General features: G+C 38.8%; 1 long non-coding RNA gene across 1 annotated transcript; it reads right to left on the minus strand.

Moving 5' to 3' along the window:
• Positions 1–738: 738 nt before the first annotated feature.
• Positions 739–12906, minus strand: LOC127468973 (uncharacterized). The gene is made up of 4 exons (XR_007903753.1): positions 12826–12906; positions 7110–7246; positions 3618–3681; positions 739–1200 (listed from the first exon to the last, which is right to left on the minus strand). It is a non-coding gene; the product is annotated as an uncharacterized LOC127468973 (long non-coding RNA).
• Positions 12907–22751: the final 9845 nt, after the last annotated feature.

Genomic DNA, 22751 nt, shown 5'->3' on the forward strand with positions numbered 1-22751 from the left:
ATGCTATCGAAGTGTCACAAGATTAAATGAGAGCAGGATGGATCCAATACACTACATTTTATTTGTGATAGAACTGTGTTGCATACAAATTGGCACAAGTATGAGGAAATATGAACATCTCAGCATCCTTCAGTGCCAAGTACAGACATGATGCAACATAGTCATTTTCTCAATTCAGTGTAACATACAATATGCCACTCTCCATCATGCTACAGGCAACTGAAATGTGCTGCAGGCCAATGGAAAATATCCCTAAAAATAGCTATGCTGTTTCTGGGTAAAAGGAGAAATATTCGACATTTCCTTGAAAATGTTCCCACCTGGATTTACTGGAACAGCAACATGGTCGTTCGGTGACAGGGAGCTCACTAGTAAGGAGCTTTCTCCTTGATATTACCCTACTTTCCAAAAAGCACTGCAATGGTTTGTAGCAGTTCTTTAAAATACTGTACATGAAAGCTGCACTTTAAACTGTATAAGTGCTCTATTGTAAAGCACTGTATTAGTAGCTTTCTGCTGCTCAAGCAACCAGAGATTGTAATGTATTATAATAGTGTGCTATTCTCATAGAGATCATTTTACAAATACAACACAAAAGATTGTCACATGAGAATCTTCTAAATCATGTCAAGGAAAATAAACACCCACTGCAGAGGGACTTGCTTATTTTGCTGAGACATTTTATAGCATATTAGCATAAAAATACTACTTCTGTCTTTCAGGTTCACCCGCAGCAATGCTTAAGAGCATTAGATATGTTACAAATACAAATTATTTTGGCAGCATGATTATTTGTTAATGCATATTTGCAAACTTTCTATTCCCCTATTCAGCCCTGACATACAACCTGTGTAAATTACAGCATTTTACATAATTGAAAGGAGAGGGAGAGATGGTCCCATTGGTTCTCCCACTTCGCATACATGACACAGGAACACAGGCTCCAATCACTAATTGCACAGTGTATCCTGCCAGGTTTTAGCTCCTCAGAAGCTGATGGATGTCCTGAAAAGGAGCTGCCTTATTTTCCTGATGTATCTGTGTAGAACCAAAGCAACGATCATATCAACCCTCCCTGGTGTTATCTAATGCAAGATAGACTTATCCCACACATTCTTTCTTCCTTCCTTCCTTTTCTTTTGCAAATATCCTTGTCCTCACTCTCTTCAGGGCTGTTCTCCTCATTATGTGGTCAACCACCTGCAACACAGAGTAAGAGATATGCCCAGGGCTTCACCAGAAACCAGCAGCAGGAGAGAAACTACAACCCAGATTGTCCGAATTTTAAACCGTCGCCTTTATCTACTGAGCCAGTCTTGCCCTCATCCTCTATGGTGCCACTAATGCCTGAGTCCTTTCCTTTGATACAGAGCCATCCTGTCACAAAAGTTCCTGTTGGTTTTTTGATAGGTCCTGGAATGGAGCAAGGTCTCCTTGCAAAGACCCTTTTAATGAATGGGACCCACAGGTACAGTCTGGGTGGATGAGAGGAACTACAAAGAGCCGCAAAGCTCCTCAGTTTTCAGTCTCTTTCAGGTTCAACTAGCTTCACTACAGAATGTAAAACCTTGCACAATACTAACGTTAAAAATTTCCATTTTTATGGTATTTTTAGATTGTATTTCATTTTCCAGTCTGCAGTTGGCTTGAACCAGAGCCACAATGCTTGTGACACTCCAAACACAAAAAAGAATTACAAAATGTGACAATTCCTAAAATGTGTTTCTTGTTGTATAACAAATTCCCAGTGTTGCAGATTAAACTAGAGGGAACAGGAGACATAACATGGGGATTATATAGAATTTCACTTTGTGCTGTGGCAAAAGTTAATGCCTGCCTTGTTCTAGTTGGTAAGGAGAAAAGATATTCTGCAACAGCATAACACATAGCTTAGGTGATTGGAAAATGCAGGCATATGTAAATCATAAATTTTCCTGCACAGTTTATTGAAAGCTAATTACAGAAAAGTGTGAAATACTCCTGCCCCTCATCTGTTCTGCAGAATTTAGGGCAGAACTACTGGTACAAGTCCTTGTAGTTTTATCAACCTCTTTCTACTCAGTGTTGCTCTAGATAGCTCATTCCAAGGAATCTACCTGCACATTTTAAACACACAAAATTGAATATATTAGTTATTAGCACTTTTTTTTTTGTGTTAGTTCCTTAAAACCACACATAGTCCAAGTTCCTATGTGTGCCTTATAGTCAAAGTTCTGTCAACAAGAAATTTGATCAAGAGTTGGAAATCACACTTTTTTTATTATAAACCTAGTCATTTCTCTTTAGGAGACAGAAGCATAAGTAGGTAGGAAAGCTAAAAGTGAAGATATATTTAGTTTGAGCTTTTGGGATTTTTTTTACTAGAATACAATTTTAATCGCATCCTGAAGTCAGGCAATAGCTGAAAAGCTAAAAGAAGGGTTGAACCCAAACCTTGCCATGAAGACCATGGAGCTTTTCCATGCCTGTTTACAGATGAATGGATTCATTTGCCCATCTGACTTACAGCAGCTGCCCTTTGGTTGCCTGTTTAAGACAGTCTTCAATGCCTAAATTGTCTTTGAAGTCTAAATTGATTTAATCAAACAACTGATGCTGAAGTTTGTATTAAGTAAACATGGGCACACTGTTGTCTGACTGAAAGAACTTTGAGACTGGGGCTGTTCTTTTTTTTGTCTAGCTTGTATGTGCTTTCAAAACAAACATAATATAGCCCGCTGATCGTGAAAAGTACCTGGATCCTCTGTCTTACACCAGCAATATGAAATTAAGAACAACAAACTGTTTTTCAACTGCAGGAAGCAAGCCTAGAAAAGTAATGTTTTGGATACTTATAGTGGCAGCTGAATGGACAGGAACTGAATTAGCAGAAGCTCACCTGAGTGAATTCACATAGAAAACAAATTGTTATGAACATTTTATTTTTATTAATTTTTTTTCTTCTCAAGTCTAGGAAAATTCGGGCTGATGTGAAATGAGGTGGAAGTCCAATTCCCATTTCCCTGTGTGTGTACAATCAACAAGAAAGGTTTGATTTACTTTTTTTTAATAAATCTTTCATTAGGTGGCATACGCGTGCATTTTCTTTAGGAGACTGACTTCTCCCTCCCTCTTTAAAGGCAATCCCTGTGGAGGAAATTCCTTGGGTAGAAATATCTGGCTTCTTAGTTAATGCCAGAGGACAGCATGAGCAACTTTGGGGTTGGTCTGACCTGTGGTTAGGTTGTTGATGGACTGTCTGGGATAAAGCTGGCCACCCATCTAGTTTTGGATCCAAGTGCTAGTTTTGTGGGTGCCTTACTGCCTTTGCATTCTTGAAGGTTTGTTTGATTTCCACTGCCCTCCTATCGTGCTGATCTCTGAAGTTAAAGGGGAACTCCACCTCTCACGTGCAGCATGCAGTGATAGAAAAGCAAATTAAGTAATGGAAGGGAAAGGAAAGGGGTTTAACCTTTGAAGTGTCAGCACAAACTGGCCTACCAGAAAAAAAAAAAAGTCATACAGAGAAGCCTCACTAGGACAGAGAAAACACAAGACCTCCAAGGTAGGCAGTCACTGCAATACTTGGCCTTCTAAGAAGCTGCATTTAAGTGTTTGTTTTTGAAAAAGTCACTTACGTATTTCTTCCACATGGAGTGTGGTGGTGTGTATTCCTGCAGGTAGGATGGGTCTTTACAACCTCTGGAGAATAAAGAAGCTTTAGTTGTTTTATTCTGTGGGACCATCTAAAAGCTGTATTCTTTAAGTAGAGACAATCATTTAATATATAATTTTAATAATAAAGACTACATGCAGTTAATTACATTACCACGATATTGATAGAGGGTAAGAACTAGCTACTCTTTGATGGAAATATTTAGGCATATATTTACAGTTTCGTAAACTGTAACTTTTCCTCTAGCAAGTCCATCCACTACATTGTTTTCTTGCAATACCAAAAAAGCACAAAGACCAGACATGAAGGTTGTATATTCTATAATAAAGAACTTTACTCCAGCTGTTAGAAGTTAGTAAGTTACCTCACAATGGTCTGAACATATTTAAAAGGTGGATGTGCAGGTTAGGTATCTGCCAACAGCGGTAACAGTCAGTCTGTGGTTGCTGTATTATGTCATCTAAGTTTCCTTACCCCTAATTTCATTCACTCTCCCAAATGCTGAGAAATATTCATCTTTTTTTCAATAATTTCTGGATGCTGGGGTTTCTGGATGTCTGACAGCCCATTTGGAGCAGAGATGTAGCAATAGCTGTAGTGCAGAGGTACACAATTTATGCTGTACCAATGGAGGGAATGCATCCTCCCAGGAGTAGATTTATTGCATAGAGACATGATAGAATTAAATTGGTTCTACAGAGTTGTAGGATGACACAGACAAAGCTATTCCTTTGGGCATGTGTGAGTACTTTGTTTAGAAGTGACAGAGTTTAATAAGAAAGTTTCCAATATGTTCTTCCAAAATAAGTGTAACAATGTACAAAATTTTTAACAGAATTTGTTATGCACGTGTTCCTTGGTCAAGATACAGGCTACCTTGGTTATTGCATAAGAAGAGGATATTTATTCAAGAAAGACAAGTTCTACTGTGTATTAGTAGGTTTTCCATTGAAGAGCAGTTGAACAGTTCCGACATCTAAATAATTTCCGGTATATTACAAGATTTTTGTACTTGTTATACATTTTAAAGTGTTGAAAACAGAACATATTACTTTGCTTAAAGGAAAGCATTAACGTCGAACTTACTGACATCATCTTGTGATTTATACAGCATCCCCAGCTTTTAGCTGATTTGCAAAGTTCAACCAAGAGCAACAAAAGAATTACTCAGACAACCAGTGTACTAAGCAAACTGACAGCCTGGTGATGCGGGTGCTGAGTTTACCAAAGCAAAACAAGACAAAGCATATTCAAATCTGTGTTAAATACTCTTCCTTATGTCTTGCCCTAAAGGCCTTCAAACAACAGTATCAATGAGCTCCGGTGTAGGAACTTGGTACAGTTTATGGCTGATAATGTTCCTATAGAAGTCTGTACCACAGAATACACTGCTGACATTGCCCTTAGGATGTCAATAAATAACATAATCAAAACAGTCTTTACTACAGGTTTGATGATTAGCTTGTAAGAGCCCTAATTTCTCTATTCATACATTTGCTAAAGGAGTTTGGAGAACTCTTTAAGAAATACAATACCATTAATTAGTTATTACTTCTTACATGAAACTGCTGAAAAAAAAGCCAAAATTCAGAACCTTGCTTTTAATCAGATATGTTAGGCAGTCATCAAGATCTAACTGAAATCAATAGATTTCAAGAGCTGCAAAAGGTAAGAAGTCGTTAGGCTGGATAATAAATCTCAGTGGATGGACTGTCTCCCAAACAGAATCACTTCACATCTCATGCACATCAGTATTTTTTTCTCTGTGAGATCTCAAGTCTGACAGTCTCTCTGAGGTCTTAGAGTTTGCTTTTGCTCTTTAAAGCAAACAACATTGTGTACTAACACCATCACTAGTATCAATGGTGACTGCTAGTTCAAATATTTGTGGAACACGTTCTGTTTACCACGTTTATTTGTGTCCTGGACAAATTGCTGGAGAGGTCTCCCATGAAGTTTGCAGATTTCACCAAATGAGAGTGACCACTGTGCCCAGGGGCACATCCAGGAAATGGAGATGGGTCCTCCATGATAATACATGGAAAGAGGACAAGACATAATAGGAAATCTTCAGACTGGGTATGGGTAGAGACTTGCTACATGAGGACACATGAGGACATCGGGCACTGGAGTGGGTAGCCCAGGAAGCCTAACTGGTATCCAGCCTCAAAGGTTTTAAAGATGGGGTTTTAAAAATATCTAAACATGCCCCTTTGGTCCTCAAGCTGGCACTGCTTTGAGAAGGAAGTGGGACAGGAGACCCATTTGTTCAATTCATTTTGATGTTGCATCTCCTATATCTCTATCAGATATAATTTGGTTTTATTCTACTGCAAAGCATGCTAAGAGCTTTGGGATATGGAGAATAACAGGGTTGACTGATTTTGACAGTTGTTGAGCCTGTTGTTACCCTCAGTCTTGGTTATGTGCTTGGTGCCTCTGGTGTACACACAGCACATTGCTGGATCCTGAGCAAGTCCTGACAAAACACATTTTCAGCAGTTTTCCAGCTTTTTTGAAGATTGAACACAGAACTATTGCTATGTCCATGAGAAAATATCACAGAAATAGAGTCCATTTTACACAGGGGTCCCACCATTGGAGACTGTCTTATTTCAAAAACATATTCAAATTAGCCTGAAACTCTTACTCTGCTGAGAAAATAAGAGTAGTAAGCTGCCACAGTATCTAGACATTGCTCAGAGACGCATCTGTCTGCGATTACAGATCTCCCTTATGTCATGGGTCACATCACCAGGAAAGTGGGAAGGTTCAAAATGACAAACTGAGAGTAATCTGTCACTGTCAACTCCATGGGATCAAAGGAAAAACAAACCATATCTGTTTTGGCAAATGGTGAAGGAAAGAGGAAAAGTACAGGCTATTAGGTTAATGTAGACAGGCAGAACTGACCTCTGCTATCTAGATTAGTTTATTTTGCTGCAGTATTTTGCATAGTGAAACCACATTTGTCAGGGATCTTCCAAGCGCTTTGCAGAAGATCTAATTTAGAACTGTGACACCTCTATGAGATACGATTGCAGTTGTCCCACAGTGGGATCAGTCTTGGAGACATGCTAAGTGTCTCAGGTGAGTACCCGAAAAGTAACTGAGGTGTTTTGGCTTCACTAACCATCAGATGTAAGGGTGACAATGGCATGGACATCACAGGGGCATGGTGACAGTACTGATGAGACCCCATCTCAGGGCCACGAGTGCACAGGTCAGAGCCAAGAAGAAAGTTTAATATTGGTGAAGAAGTTTGGAGGATGACAGTCTCTATCCAAGGGTGGAAAGGAGCTTTGGTTAAGGTGACAAACTCCTGATGCCAGTTTTCAAGCAGCTGACAGACTTTTACAGTGCTGTTTTTGTTACTCTTTAAATACTGAATGAAAAACTGGAATGAGTAACACACAAGCTACATCTGCTTCAGCAATACCATGCATGTGATCACCATTGCCCAGCATTAGTCAAGAGTGGTAAATTCAGCTTCCAGAATACAATCAGTTCTTGTCCTCCACTTCTGGGAGTTCATAATTCAGTCTTACTGTCATTTCTTTCCTCTTCTATGTTCTTTCATGAAAAGTAAACCTGCACAGAAAGAAACCAGAGTCATTAACTGTTGGAAACTTTAATGTGCTACAAAACCTGAATTAGAAGTGATAATGAAATTTCCACTACTGAAAGCAGACTTTGCTAACGGATGTATGTAGTGAGAAAGAGGGTCATATAACCAATAAAAATAAGAACCATGTTCATTTTTAATATGCCTCATTCATCTTTGCTTGAATTGGTAGAAGACCAAATTAGAGTTTAAGTTAAGATGCTCCTTTTAATTTGCAGTAATTAAAATAAATATATGTTTAACCACTTCCACTGGACTCTATTAAATCCAGTATATTTGACAAAATATATTCTAGAATGATATCTGCTAAACTGAATAACATTTGTAATGCCCTTTGAAGAACGTAAAATTAATTAGTCCTAAAAATCCAGGTTCTAATCTGCAAAATCAGCCCACCACTAAATTACTTGCACTTAGATGGATAGACACTGCTGTTACTGAGATTTTATTTTGTTTTCCCCTACGAGCTAAGTTACAATGAGCAGGAACAACTTAAATTGGGAAGGCTGATGAGATTAATGTCCTTGACAATCTGTACCATCCCCACTCCACAATCAGTTGGGCTGGGAATCAAGCAGCTCCAAGATTTACAAAGCAGCCCCAGTTCACAGGCCAGCAGCACAGGTTCTTGCAGTATGAACTCTTGCAGGTTTTTTTTAAATCTTACAGGTCCTAGTTTGCGGATCCTACTTAGTGGACCCAACACTGCTTCCATTCAATCAACAAGAGATCAATAGACAAATTCAGAGGAAACAGTAGTGAGCTCAGAAGGACTCACTATACAAATATGTAGGTATTTCCACAGAAGTCTTCAACATAACACTAAGAAGTTGTGTCCTAACTTAGCTGCTAGCAAAACACAGCAATTTCTCTGTTTTGGTCTAAAATTTCTTTCCTTGTGATAAAAAGCTCTAACTGAAAATATTTGTTTCATTTTGCTGAAGAAAGTACAATGAGAGATATTGTTCCCATTTCCGCTTTCATTAAAAAACCATTAAGCGTCCTCTAAATCAGTAGGAAGATGAGAAGGCATTTTTGATTTTGACATGGACTCCAAAATGTCTAGTGAAATCAAATGTTCATATTTGTTATGGAAACTCAAAAGTAAATGGCAATAATTGCAATATTAATAAAACATTAAAAAAAAAAAAAAAAAAAAGAACTAAGAGGGAAAAAAAGCAACAACAGGGAAAAAAACCACTCAACTACCCAACCAACCAACTAAACAAACGAACAAACCTGAAAAAATGAAAAAGAGACGACTTCACTTGAAGGAGTACATCTTTCCAAAAAACAGCATTAGCAGCAAGGAATAACAAAGTTAAAATGGAAATTAGGAAAGAGAGATAGAGAAAAGGCAGACCAAGTGGCAGAGGTGCGTTGCACAGGGTCTTGTCCTAAGGATGTGCAGAAAAGAGGGCACCTAATAGTAAAGTAGGTGAATTATCTTGAAAAGGAAAAGGAACTAACAACTGTGACAAAAGCTAGCAGCTAAACATAAATAGTGCTATGAAATCAAAGAAAATAAGACATACACATACAACTCTAAGAGAAGTGAGAAAGCCAAACCACAGAGCTCTGCCAAGGGATCAAACCCTGGAAGATTCATCTCACCAAGAATTGTGAGGAGTCTTTTTACTTTTACTTTCTTATTCTTGCCAGAAGACATAAACTATATCTATTTATGGGAGGGGGGGAGAAGTTGTATTGCAACACTCCAATTTCTCTTGGGGGAAAAAGGATGCTATAACAAAAAAATGCCTGAACAGTTTTTTCACAGTATATCCAAGGATGCTTGAAGTTCTTGGCAAAGTTAAAAGTATACAAAGTCTCTCTACCAGGTTGATCTATAGAAGAGGTAGAGTCATCATGGGCCAGATTCAAATGTGCTTGTGAAGTCTGAGCACCTGTGACAGACTCAGACCCATTGCAATCAATGAAACTATTCCCAATAATGAATTTGAATCAGGAAATTGTAGTCAGATTCCAAGAAGGACCACGAGGTTGATGATATAGCTCTTCCTTTTTAATAACAATCTTAAGTTAACTTTGCAAATGTCGACATTTTACATACCCTTATGAAAAAGGTAAAGCAATAGGAATGGATACACTTTTGGGGACATATTTGGTTGCTAGTTGCTCATCAGGATCTAAACAAGCACCTGTTTGCTGACATGCTAGTTCTAAAAAAATGTTGGAGATATTAATGGTTAAAATTAAAAAACAAAACCAAAAAAAACTAAATAAACAAACCCAAACCAACAAAATCTCCCAAAACCAAAAAACAACAAAACAAAAACAGAAAAAAAAAGAAAAGCTGTCCACCACCGTCTGTGCAGTGCTCCAGTACGAACACTCACTGTACTTTATCTGAGCTCTGAGTGCACACAGGGCTTGGTGAGTTCAGCTGATGGCTGTGCAGAATTGAGGCCAAGTGGCACAAATGGTACGGCTCCTCTCTCAGCTCAAATCCTGTGTGATTTTATCTGACAATGTTTTCCCTTGCCTATACCTTCCTTCACGCCCTCGAAGCACAAGAGTAAGGAAGAGGCATTGCACCAACTAAATCTCATACAGCCTAAGCAAAATGCCAGCATGGGAGCTGCTCATCAAGGCCTGGTTTCAAAACAGTCTCTTACCTTACTGCCCTACTCATTCACTTTTTAAGTATTGACTGATTTGTTCCTGGCCACAAGACCTTTGAAAGTGGAATAAGACTTTTGTTTATGCCTTATTTTAACTACTCATATTTGTGAAGTCACTTAATTTACATTTTTCAAAAAACTAACTCCGTTGACATTACTGAACCCTTCATTTGAGGCAGCTGTAAATTTTCCAGGAGCAAGTGCATTTCTTCCTCACTGCACTTCTTCCTCATTGTAGCCCTCCCTTTTGTAACCTACCCTCTTCTCCTATGACTAAAACCATGACTACATGGTTGTGAACTTTAGCTTCACACCGTGCTATAAAACATTGCCACAGTGCACAGGGGTATTTTCTAAATAGAACTGTGCTCTAACCCAGCTCTCCTTTTCCAGCTACCTATTAAACTACCTCGTTACTGTGTTACTGATTTGATCTTGAAAAAAGCGATGCCAAAGTATGTGGAAAGACAGGTTAATGATGCACAGCCTTTGGGTAGAGTCTCCAGAAGCGGTAAAACTAAATCCAACTATTCTTAAATTCCTTTTGCAAGCACATTGCCACTAAGAAATAGGAGCATTTTAATGAAATACTTCCCTAATATACTTTAAAGATATGAAAGGCCTAAGAAGATTGACAGAACACTGACAGCTGGGGGGAGGAGGGCATTCCCGACTAAAAGTTGGCACTTAACCTTTGCATACTCTTCCTTGTATAGCGTAAGGGCTAGTCGTAGGATAAGGACAGGATCAACTGGAAGTAAGTTCTGACCAGGTACAGTACAAGGTACCACAACTCACGTTGTTTCTGCAGCTATTGTACATATGTACTTCCTGTTAATGTACACACGAAGCACAGATTTCCAAACCTGGAAAAGCAAAAGTCTAACACACCACTGGATTTCCCCAAGTATCAGACACAAATATCCAGATGAAAACACTTGCTACTTTTAGTATTTTTATCATTCCTGTTCCAAAGCTTGAATTCAAACATGACATTATAAATGTATGGGCACTTGGACAAAGGGTGGCTCTGAAATTAATCTGCATCTCATATATATATATACATACACACACACAGACACACATACACATATATATATAATGTCAGACCTAATGTACAGGATAAAGGAGGGGTACATACTCAGATCTAGAAGATGGAAGTAGAGAACAGTCTGTTACTTTCTCAGACCAGTGAAACCTGTTCCCAAGGGAAATTTAAATTTGTGCAAAGTGAAGCTCTGCCAACATGTGTTGGCATATCAGGAATCAAGGTCTGGGAACTGCCTGCACTGCTGTAGCTTGGGGAAGGAGGAGGGGACAGAGGCTTAGGAGGTATGCAGTTGTTGTGCACACAGGACAGATATCTGAGAGCTGCAAGCTTGATCTTTTTCCATGACCTAAGCAATGGTTAAAGATTTCCATTCCTCCTAGATTCAAGTCTCACCCTAAGGCTAGCCTTCTTTGTTTCAATGGCTTTGAATACACACCAGAACTCCTGAAATCTCTGTAATTTTAAGAGAGATGTATATGAGGTTATACATGCAAGGTGGGAATGGGCGAGTGCCTTCATTTATCAGACCAGTCCTGATTTCCATTGGAATAGTGTGTCTTCCCTTTTAACTCAGTTAATAAATGCTTTTACCAGTAACTAATATATTAAGTAGCATTAAACTATGATAATAGCAACTTTTTTTCCTCACAACAGCAATTTGTAGACTTGGAGAGGGAACAGTGCAGTATTACGTTACACAGCACATGTTTCTGTGGAATTCTTAAGGGAAAACAGAGCCACATCACCTGCCAGGAGGTCTGCTGGGGGCCAGCAGACGCATGCAGTACCCAAGTCCCTCTAACTGGATTAAGCAAGGACTGCAAGAATTTTGAGTAATGTACATTTGCAACCCATACGACATGCATATTTTCTCATGTAAAAAACAATGGTAATCAGTGAAGAGGTACGTGGCGACACTCACTGTTCTGTTGCAGTAGATTTACTATGGCAACTTGTGATATATGCAGGGCTTATAATAGTCTGAAGTTTTGCAATACCTTTCTTTAATATCCTTTTCAGTGAGAGAGTGTCTCATTCCAGCACAACTTTCAAGAAGCAGGATAGAATCACCTATGACAGTTATGTTCTACGTATATGGTCTGAGATGAAGGCAAGCTTTGCGTTAAAACTTCCTTGAACTGCATTAGTCTCAGAAAGGATAGAGTTTCAAGAATGGGAAACTCCCCTAAAGGACAAGCAAAGAACAGGAGACATTCTGAAAGGAGAACAGAGGCAGCACTGCAGCAGCACATCGGCTTGTTTAAAGAATGCAAGCTGACCTTTTTATTTTTCCTCTAAATTAAGCTAAAGTCAATTTTCAGATAAAACTAAGTTTAAGGTGCTTGTTTTGCAGAGACCTACTGTCACTTAATAGCACCAGTCACTCTGTCAAAGAACTAAAGGCAAAAGGGCAGCTCATGTGGTACAAACAAGACAGGGTGGTATACTCCAACCCTGATCAGAGTGTATATTTGTAAAATTCTTGCCCAAGACAGTTAAAGTCAGGCATCCAGGGACAGTAGTTTTTTAACCATAAGAAGGTTTGTAGGTTGTGTTTGTCTTGTCAAGATGATATCTGCTAATGACAGTTACCTCTGATATTCCTCTCTGGGGTTCACTGTATTGATATCAGCACAATGTAAAAATAGTTTGAGAGAGAATCTGCCTCCTTTTCTTTCAGTATGTGTGAAAAGGAAAATCATAAAAGGGTTTTTCTTTCCTGACTTACCTGAGTGTTTCTGTGCACCCATCACATAAACTACACTCAGGCTCACATATCCCTGGCTGTGCCAAAATCAGGAAGAAATTTCTGAACAACAAGAACACAGCATGTTTCTTTCATACTTACTCCAAGAGCCCTCCAAATTGGTTTGACACTGCCTGACAGAGGACCCCATCACACATCATGACAAAACGATGAGGAAACATGTCTATCCTCTTCACAGCAGTCCTCAGAAATGCCCAAAGACTCATTTCTCCCAGCATGATGAAATGCAGATGAAACACCAGTGAAAATGGACTGTGCATCAGTGTTAAACTATTCACACCTCATTGGAGAGCTAAATGAGGACAGTAAGCTAATCATTGTGACATGGTATAACTCAGTTCATGGTGGAACCCAAAAAAAAATAGAAGTACAGGATCTGAAGCTTCATCCACAGCCCCTGGCAGGCATAATTTTTATCTTCTTGACATATGTGTTTATGGGGATTTTTTTTGTGTGTGTGATGTTAACTACTGTCATAGCTCAACACCTTTATTTAGAAGGAATTTGGTAGATTTTATCTCCTAGACATTTAGACCAACCTTGTTCTGTGCAGAGGAATGTACTGCTCAGCCCTACTACTGCCTCACCTCATACCCCTGCAATCTCCTACTTCTTCTAACAGGGCATGGTGACCTTATACAACCACAAGTGTTGGTGTATCTTTCTGTGTGCCAAGCCCACAAAGATCAGCAAGAAGTAGCAAATGACAAGCACTTTACACTGCTTCTGGAGGTGAGATCTGGCTCACAACTGACTTCAGAGTAGACAACCCACCCAAAATTCTGCTTGCAGAGGAGAACATAACCAATCCACAATGGTGCAATGACTCGTGAAACAATGTCATGCCTTTGGGCCACAATGGCTAGCAGCGGCCAGCTTCAGAAGAATTCCCCCAAACCCAAATATGAAGAGCCAGTGCATAGTTAGAGCTGCTTCAGCCCCAGGTGAAACATGCTGCCCTCACTCAGTCCTATCCTGCTTGTACTTTTGCACGGGGTCATCTGCTCCAAAAGCTTTTTGTGATGGACCATGAACTACTATTGACTTGTTTTCACATCATGATAGAGCTGCACTCAGTTTTCTATTCTATAGTCTGTGTGTATCAATACAGCCAAGGCTGTGTTTTCTTTTCAAGGCTTTTAAAATTTTGGGATGAGTTGCCAAAGTGGCAAATTTCTTTGGCGCTAATGCTTCTAACCAAGAAAATGATTGGATATTTTCGGTTTTTTCCATCTTGTATGGTCACCACTCCCTTGGACTCAAATGACTCAAACATTTTCACTGTCTGCTGAACAATGATGATTCTGTGGTAAAAGTGCTGACATAGTCCTGCCCCTGGTAAGTTTTGCTGCCCAGAAATTACTAATTACCTGTGTACAATTCTGGAAAATTGTACAGGGTACTTAGTTGTATGTGCTGTAGAAGTGTTTCAAAATAACATTACTTAACCCTCTCTCGGAGCTCACATGAGGTATTACAACACCTTTATTTGTGTCAAGGTCTAAAAATGGAATTAACAGCAAAAAACCATGACTTTGTGCTATTCCACATCTTGCTATTATTCCTTTTTTCTCATTTTCATAAATTTGCTTGACAGTATTTACTTCACTGTATTACTTTAAAGTTATGAATCCTCACTCACTCCTTAGTAAAACAACTTGAGTATTTTGAGATGTCCAGATGAGAGGGACAGCAAAAGGAGATCCTGAAATGTCATATTTAAAGATTGGAAAGTATTAAAGTTGTATCATTTAGAGGTCATTCTAATCTTGAACTGCTGGCATAACTTTTGTTAAACATTGTGAATTTTGCTTAATTATGACAATATCTCACCAGATATAGTTTAAATCTTCAAGTGCAGTACAGAAATGGTAGATATTAATAGCTCTTTCTTTTTAGGAGATTTTAAGGAGACTAAGCTACAACAAGGTTTAAAATTCAGGTTGTCACTGCTTCAACCAGTATCAAATATTTAAGTCTATCAAAAATAGCATTGAAATAAAATTGTATGTGGTATCTATAACTACCCTTTAAGGTCTTTTACTAGCTTCTAACTTTTACATACACCCATTTTAAAATCCTTTTAGCAATCTTAAAGATTTTCTCATTTTTCAGAATAACTGTCCACCCCTTGAGAAGGACAGGGCAACATACCTTTTCTAACTATGTTCTCTTTTTCTTCCTTTTTGCCTTCCAAAAGCATCTTTATGCTTATCCTTTCTAGCTCTTCTGTACTCCTTGCACACCCTAAATACAATCTTATTTCTTTATGCCAGAATTAGGTAAGCTTCAGAAAAGATGCTAACTGCTTTGACAGACTGTAGAGTGTTTGGGCAGGTGACACTTAGGCTTGCAAAGTTAACCTGAAAACAATCTTTGGGCAAAGGGGAGCAGGTTTGTGCTCTGTGATGCCTGAGAGACAGCCCTCACAGTTCCCCAGCTATCCCACCAAGCCATGGCCCAGAGCCAGAGAGGGCACATGGATTTCACAAGCAGGGACAAAAAGGGCTCAGTTGTTCTCCCTCCGAAGCCAATTGCCCTTTCAGAAACAACTGCACTGGGATTTCAGCAAGCTGCCCCACACAGCTGGGGAGGCACACCCTCCATGCATCCCAAGTCAGCAGTGCCCCATTCCAGCAGGGCTTCTCATGGCTCAGTTTCCACATCTTCAACCTCATTATCAAACAGCATTCATCAAGACCACACCTTGTTCTCCCGTCAGGCAAAATAGTGTAAAAAGTGTACCATAGAAAAATTTGGAGAGAGTGAGATAAGTGGCAACCATCCTTTCCCTGTTTCTGCAGATCTGGCATCAGAAGTGCTGACACTATCACTGATGTTGTGTCCTGGATCAGGGATGTGCAAGGAGGCTGAGATGTATTGCTTGAGCATCCCCTAGACAACTTTGAAGCCTTTTCTGGTCATCCTTCTGGACTAAGTGTACATAGCAGGATGGAAGAACATATCTTAAAGTCACAAAAGATGGAGAGTCAACATTTTAATTTTATAAAACATTGACTCTCCATCTTTCATTTTTATAAAACATGCAAATATTTTTTTCTTCCAGCACAACTGCACTCAGGTGTAGCAGTGCCCAGTACCAGAAATGCTATTCAGTGTGAGCTGTTTCCTAAAGGAAAAGTGCATATGGGAGTTCAGATTATTTCATCTACCACAGATGCTGCTTGTACTGTAGAAGGACAGCTACAGCTGACAACAAAGTGGTGTGGAGTGTGGCACCTCTGCTGGCCCCTCTCCAGGAGCACCAAGGTGGTCTGTGACACATGATAGGTTTCTTAATTGTTGATAGCATACAATTAGGACAATGTAAGCCTTGTTTAAAGATAAAAGTCAGTTTAATCAAAATGCTTGGGTGGACTTCAGTGATGTTGGAACAGGAGTCTACAGAGTGAGGCGGAATCAATAATGTAAAATGGAGTCCTTCCTCAGTAGATCACAGGGCTTGGAGCTCCAGCTGGATTTGTTCTTAATATGCTGCCTTCATCATCATAACTTTTGGGCTTATCTTGGGGGGGCAATAAATGACATTCAGATTCAGCCCTCAACACACATTCAATGTGCTCTAGACAGATATGCTTAAACCATAAATGATTGACAGAGATGTCATCAATATTTCAATATCATCAATTACCTTGACCTTCTCACAGTCTACTTTGCAAATAGTAGCTTAAATACCTGCATAACTCAGAGCAAATTATTTCAGCCCCAGTTTTACAAAACCTTTCAAGGTGTTAACATTTGCAACACAAAAATATTTGTTTACAGCACAACAAAAGAGAAAAGAAGTGTAAAAGATTACACAAGGAATAAAGATCTCCTTATTTATTCATCATATACTTTCTAGGGCTTTTTGCTCTTTAAATTTGTTCTAATATTATCAGAATTGACTTCTAGTCTTTCTGATCCCAGAGGAAATGTCTTCAGTGAAGCTCTCGGTGGATAACTGTAACAAAGAATCAGCTTGCAGAGTTGTTACTATGGTGCTCTTAAGTGTAGAGCTTCTAAAAAATTAACTGATAAGAAAATTCCAATGCACTATATTTAGAAGCACTTCATTTTCTAGCTTTTGACATAAAATTATTTAGCAACTGAAAATCTACATAGAAATTGTTTATTCTTTATTGCAGCATGGTATCTTTTAAAACCTGTTTTTATTAGCTCTTAAATAGGCACCAAATCTAGAAAAAAATCTGGCTTATTATATTCTCAAAAAATAAAATTTGAAGCAAGAATTATACTGTTAATTTCTCTGGGTTTTGGTTTGGTTTTGGTGGTTTTGTTTGTTTGGTTTTTTTGTCATTCTGAGAACCAAATCCCTTAGACTCTACTAGAGAATATAAAGAGCTCTACGTGAATGTTTACCTTTACTTTATACTCTAGAAAGGCATTTTAATGGCAGTACTACTTTCTAACTCTCTCGGAAAAAGCTCAGGTCTATTTTTAGATTTCAGTGTCCTAAAATGTGTACTGTATCACACAGGGCAATGCAAGCAAAAACGGAAAATTCTGCTTCCTATTATTTTTGAGCACAAGCCAACTCTGACCCATTTCTGTAGGACAGCTCAGCTAAAAGTCCTCTATAGTCACCACTGAAACGATTATGAAGAATATGGGTTTGTTACAGGTACAACTATTATTTCATATATACAGTTTAATACCACCTGAAGAAGACAATGGAAAATAACAGAAAATAACACGGAAATGCATATACACCTTTGCAGAAATTCCTGTACTGTTATTGCAAATCAGTTTATACTAAAAAAGTTGTTTGAACGATTCCTATAAAAAAAAAAAAAGGGTAAAAAAAAGGAAAAAGTCACCCCTTTCCACACTGTTTATAACAAATTGCCTGTCAGCACACAGTTAATTTCCTGCAAACCCTCCTTGGTGGTGTTCTCCCCACTTCATAGCCGGAAGGGTTGAGCAATTTGTTGCCGTAATGGCTTTCTTGTTCCACTTTTAAATGACGTAAAATGCTTGACAATGACACTTTTTTAGTGCTGACCACCTGCACTTGTCTGTAGCTGTAACTCTACTCACAGACCTGGCAATAAGATTCCACTCTAGTGATGTTTCATAAATACACAGCTTCACAGGCAGGGCAAGGAAATTGATAGGAATGTAGCTACTGTTGATAATTAGATTGATAAAGGTAATCTGAAAGCAAAAAGCTACTATCCAAATGACACTTTGTGTCTTTGCACCTTTGCAATATATCTGGCAATAATTTTACCTTTAGCGGTTTCACAGAAAGAGGAGATTTCATCATAAATAAACAAAGGTTTTGCACTTTTACAAAAGTTTTGTATTCTCAAAGTCATGTGGAAACAAAAATTAACTGCATGGCTTTGTAGCATCCAAGTGAGGCAAGCACTACCAAGAGAGGAATGTCCCGTAAATAACTCCTGAAAGATATCTAATCTGTGGTTAGAATAATATTACTTCCCTCCTCTGCAGAGACCTACAAAACAAGTAATGAAAAGTCCTATATAGATGATTATCAATTGATTATATTACCACCATGAGTATTATAATCTTATTATGAGCTATGAATTATTTCATGCTGTTTTCCCTTCACTAACTTTTCAGTAAGAGAACTGTACTGCCATTTGTAATTAAGTGATTATATTCTGCATGAGCAAAATTAACCTACTCTCCCCACTGTCTGCCCAGAAAAAGATGCATTTGTTTGGGTGCCCACCAGGCAGATCATGGGAGCCCTGTTCCAGCCCCCTGCATGCTCCTAGCCTGGATAAAACAGGATTGTGTTACAGAGCATTTTGCGTGGTTCAGAAGCACTGACATCACTTCAGTGGTGTGGCTACCCTGCTCTATGGCCACTGCTATAAAGATCATACTGCATTTTCCAAGCTCACTCTTCATTCCTACTCACCAGCCTAAAATATTGGGCTCTTTGAAAGGACAGCTTTAACTAGCTGTGGTTTTCCATGTCCTGTTTCTTCTGCTTTACATAAAGAGAAGACATCAAGGATGGTTACTTGAACATGGAGAACACAGTGGAGTTATATAGATGAATCATGAAGTTTTAAGGTGAAAACTCATTTATATATGTATATACATATATATATGCATAAGTATGTTGGCATGTACACATTGATTTTCTATTGCTTTATCTTATTTAAAAGATTATTTATTTATTTAAATATTTCTTTCTTTAACTTTTCCTCAAGTTTTTAACATTTCTCGCACTAAAACCAATCCAATCTATGCAGAATTGCTTGTAGTAAATATCAAGAGCATAAGCTTATAAAAGGCTCAAGGCCTAGAAGCTACAGTACAGGATGGAGAGTCAAGAGTGCTTAAATCCAAGGTTGATTTCTTAACTGAATTCCTGAGTAAAGAGTGGTTATGCCATTTCACCTGTTTCCCTATTATTTCACAGGGCTGTTTTGAAAATTGAATTTTGCAGCCTCAAGAGACAGGGAGGAGTATGAGGTTGCCAAGCAATTTTCTGGCTGTTGTTGCAACTATCAAGAAGCCTGAAAAACCAAATCCTTAACAAAGAGTTTTCCTTCATTATTTTTACTCATTGTTTAATTATTGCAGGGAGTGCTGAGGTGTGGTTTACCAAAGTTTTCAGTTTCTGATTTTTCAAGGGGAGAAAGACAAAAAATCACACAGGTTTGTACAAAAACACAAACCAAAACTTTTAGGGTAAGTTTTGTCTTCATTAAATGTAACTTTTGTTCCTGTACACATAAAGAAATCATGTGTATGCTCCACACATGATGCCATTCATTCTGCTAACCATGGAAAATGGCACTGATAACAAATGCTCAGTCCATAATATTCATTTTTATGAAGATTTTTTTATTTATTGACAAAATAACACTTCCTCCTGCCCTACAACAGGTCTGAAACCTCCTACTGGAAAGTGGAAGATACTTTTCTCCTGCTGGTTTTGGAAAAGATTTTTTTTAACAGCCATTTTTGGACCTGAGCTTACCCATGGACCACAGAATATCCCATCAGATCTTCCTCTGACATAGAAGTACAGTTATCCAAGACTCCAGGTCTACCTTCCCTGGGCAGCCTCGTGCTTTCACGTTGAGCCTGAAGACTGCAGTTGATCTCGATGGTTTTTGATCAAGCTCAGTTGTATAAACACAGATGTGTACACTCTGCCTCACAGGACAGACTTCTTCGTCAGCAGCGTGCACAGTTCCCATCACACCCAGGGAGAGAATAGACTCCTGGGTGTGTAAGTTCATTGTCTGCTTCCCCCTCTTTGAAATATTACATTTTTAGAAGCTTGGTTTTAAACATGCACTATAAATCTGACAGCAAGTGTTACTGAAGTCCCAACTCTAAATAAATAGTTTAAAATAAAAATTGTATAACTACTCATCTGTGCCAACAAAACAGTTTGAAAGGGAGCACAGTAAACACAAAGTAAATTAGATGGGATCTACTTTCGTGGGGTGGATGGCTACTTAAACCAGTTATTATAGAGAAGATTTTGTTGTGTGGTGCGACAGCACGTACCCATGTGGCTAACCAAGAGCTGGTTGAAAAAACAATCCCCACCCATACCCAGGAGCAGTGCCATGACCAGACCACAATTCCTGCGAGGCATAAATTTAATTTGCTGAAAATGAAGTACAGGCTCTGTCGCAGCTCATTAGACAGCAACAGACATATTGCAACAGAAGAAAGTGGAATTTGGTGGAAGGTCCAAATTCTACATATGCTGTGAATAAACCAGACTATTGTTTTTTGATAAAGGGGTATTGTTTTGAGTGTGCTGGGTAACTAAGTAAAGCCAGCAGAATTTTTTGGCCAAATATAGTCTCTTTCTCACAGCTAAAAATCCTAGCTTTTAAATTAGGAGCTGAAGTAATTGAAAAAAAAGTTTACATTCCTGCAGCCAGCTGCAGCAAAGCCAAGCAAATGTTTGGCTTAATATTCATCTCTTTCATGAAACCTTCTTAAACATCTAAGACAGAAAATAGCATTTCTATTATATAGTAATTTAATGCTTAAAGCACTGGGTTTCTTCCCTTTTTTTTCCCTTCTCTTATTTTTTTTTTAACTTGTTCAAAAGACCTGATAGAGTCACTGCTGTGGTATTAGGCTATGTGAAGCATATAATAACTTAAAGAAATCATGCTTTCAGTTTCTGGCACCAGCTCCAGTTGTAGGTCACAGTTACTAATAGAATGTTTTTTGCTGTTTTGGTTTGGGGTTTTTTTTGTCATATCCCAAGCCACTGTAAAAGAGGAAAAGAAGGTGTTGTTTTTCACAGTAGTTAGCTGCAGTGGTGATAAGGGTCTAGAAAAGTAGCAGAGCTTAGCAGATATGACTGTTAAAAACAGTGCAAACTGCTACATTACTTTAGGGCAATGCTCTGAGAATGACATGCTGTAAAATTATTAAAAAGGATAGAGCAACTATGGAAGTCTGAATTGTCTTCCATATCCTTCGATATCTTTGGTGCTCAATGCTTTTAGCCACTCCATCGTTTTTTTGGATCTTGAATCTGGATCTGAATGAGCCAGACCCATTCATGTCCCAACAGCAATGCCAGGACTGAAATGGAGGGGTGCAGCCCATGTCTTGTGTCTTCAGGGACATTGGGAGTGTTTGGCCCCAGGAGGTTTAGCCCCCCAGAGGTGCCACAGCTGGTGTCCCCTGGCTGTTCCTTCTTCCCATCCACAGGTTAAGGGTATCATCCAGGAAAACAATCTTCCTAGTAAGTTAGTTTTTGGATACATTTCTATCCAAACAAACAAAAATCAATTTCTCTATTCACTATTTCATCAACCTTCTCTACTTTTTATTTCACATCTCTATCCTCTTAATACCTATTTTTTCTGCCAGTGTTTCCTCCAAAAACAAGCTGTGATGGGAGATTGAGAATCAACCCAATGAGAATCATCAGCACAAGCACAGAGACGAAATCAAGACCATGTTGGGGTCCAACAGCTGGGGTGCTGAGCCCAGCTCCCCTAAACTGCCAGAAGTATAGCTGCCACATGGAGGGAGAGATTAGCTGAAAGTAGCCAACTTTTCTCCTTTTCAGACTTTTTGGATGCTGTACTAATACAATATTCACGCTACCATGTTGGTACTTTCTAATATAATAGGGTATGGACTGTGCCCCAATTAGTGTCTTGCTTTGCCTCTTTGTTAACCATACTAGAATGATTTGATTTTCAGGTTATAGGTACCTCTGAGCATGGAGCAATGGAGTAGTAAGGGAACAGAGAAAGTGGCTGTATATGACCTGGTCTGCTGCTGTGATCCGGTTTAGTAGGGCACACAGGGATTGCCTCACAGGAGTCACATGGTAGCAGGCAGACTTTGTTTTCTAAAAATTAACAGGCAGGCACAATCAGAGCTGAATTGTCTTTTTGTCATCTTTTTTTGGTGTGGCCATACCTCTAAAGGGTGGTCTGACTGAGCTAAGCCCCTCAGATCCCCTCTCATCTCCTCTTGCCTGTTGCAAGACAGGATAATTTGTCTTCTCATGCCTATGGATTAACTTGTCTGTGATTGAGGTGTCCAAGCATGATGGACCCTTACAGTGCACATTATCATGTTAATAGCACAAGAAGTCTTGAGATTTTTAAAGTGACATATTTGCTAGGAAGTGATTTAACTAGGTGTGCACTGTGAGCAGGGAAACCTACTTCAACAGGCAAATCTATTACCTGAAGAATGTAAAGTTAGGATATTGTTTTATTTACATTAATTTCCAAACATGTAAATTTGATTTACTTTCATTTCTTTTCCTCACATTTACTTCCCTTTTCAAGACACAGGAAGTACAAAAACATGTCTGAAAATACCATTTATAAAAACACCTTTTACCCCAGGCCTGGCATGTGTGTTGTGAAGCCTCTCTTACCTCACATACTTGATTACCAGATTTGGAGTTTTGAACATCTCAGGTTCTGAAGATGACCCTCAACATATCATAGTTTTGGCGGTTTAATGAAATTACTTTCAAATATAAGGACAAA

This window comes from Manacus candei, unplaced genomic scaffold, assembly GCF_025592945.1.
Source record: "Manacus candei isolate 608988 ecotype Guabito, Panama unplaced genomic scaffold, ASM2559294v1 h1tg000016l, whole genome shotgun sequence".
Taxonomy (NCBI): Eukaryota; Metazoa; Chordata; class Aves; order Passeriformes; family Pipridae; genus Manacus; species Manacus candei.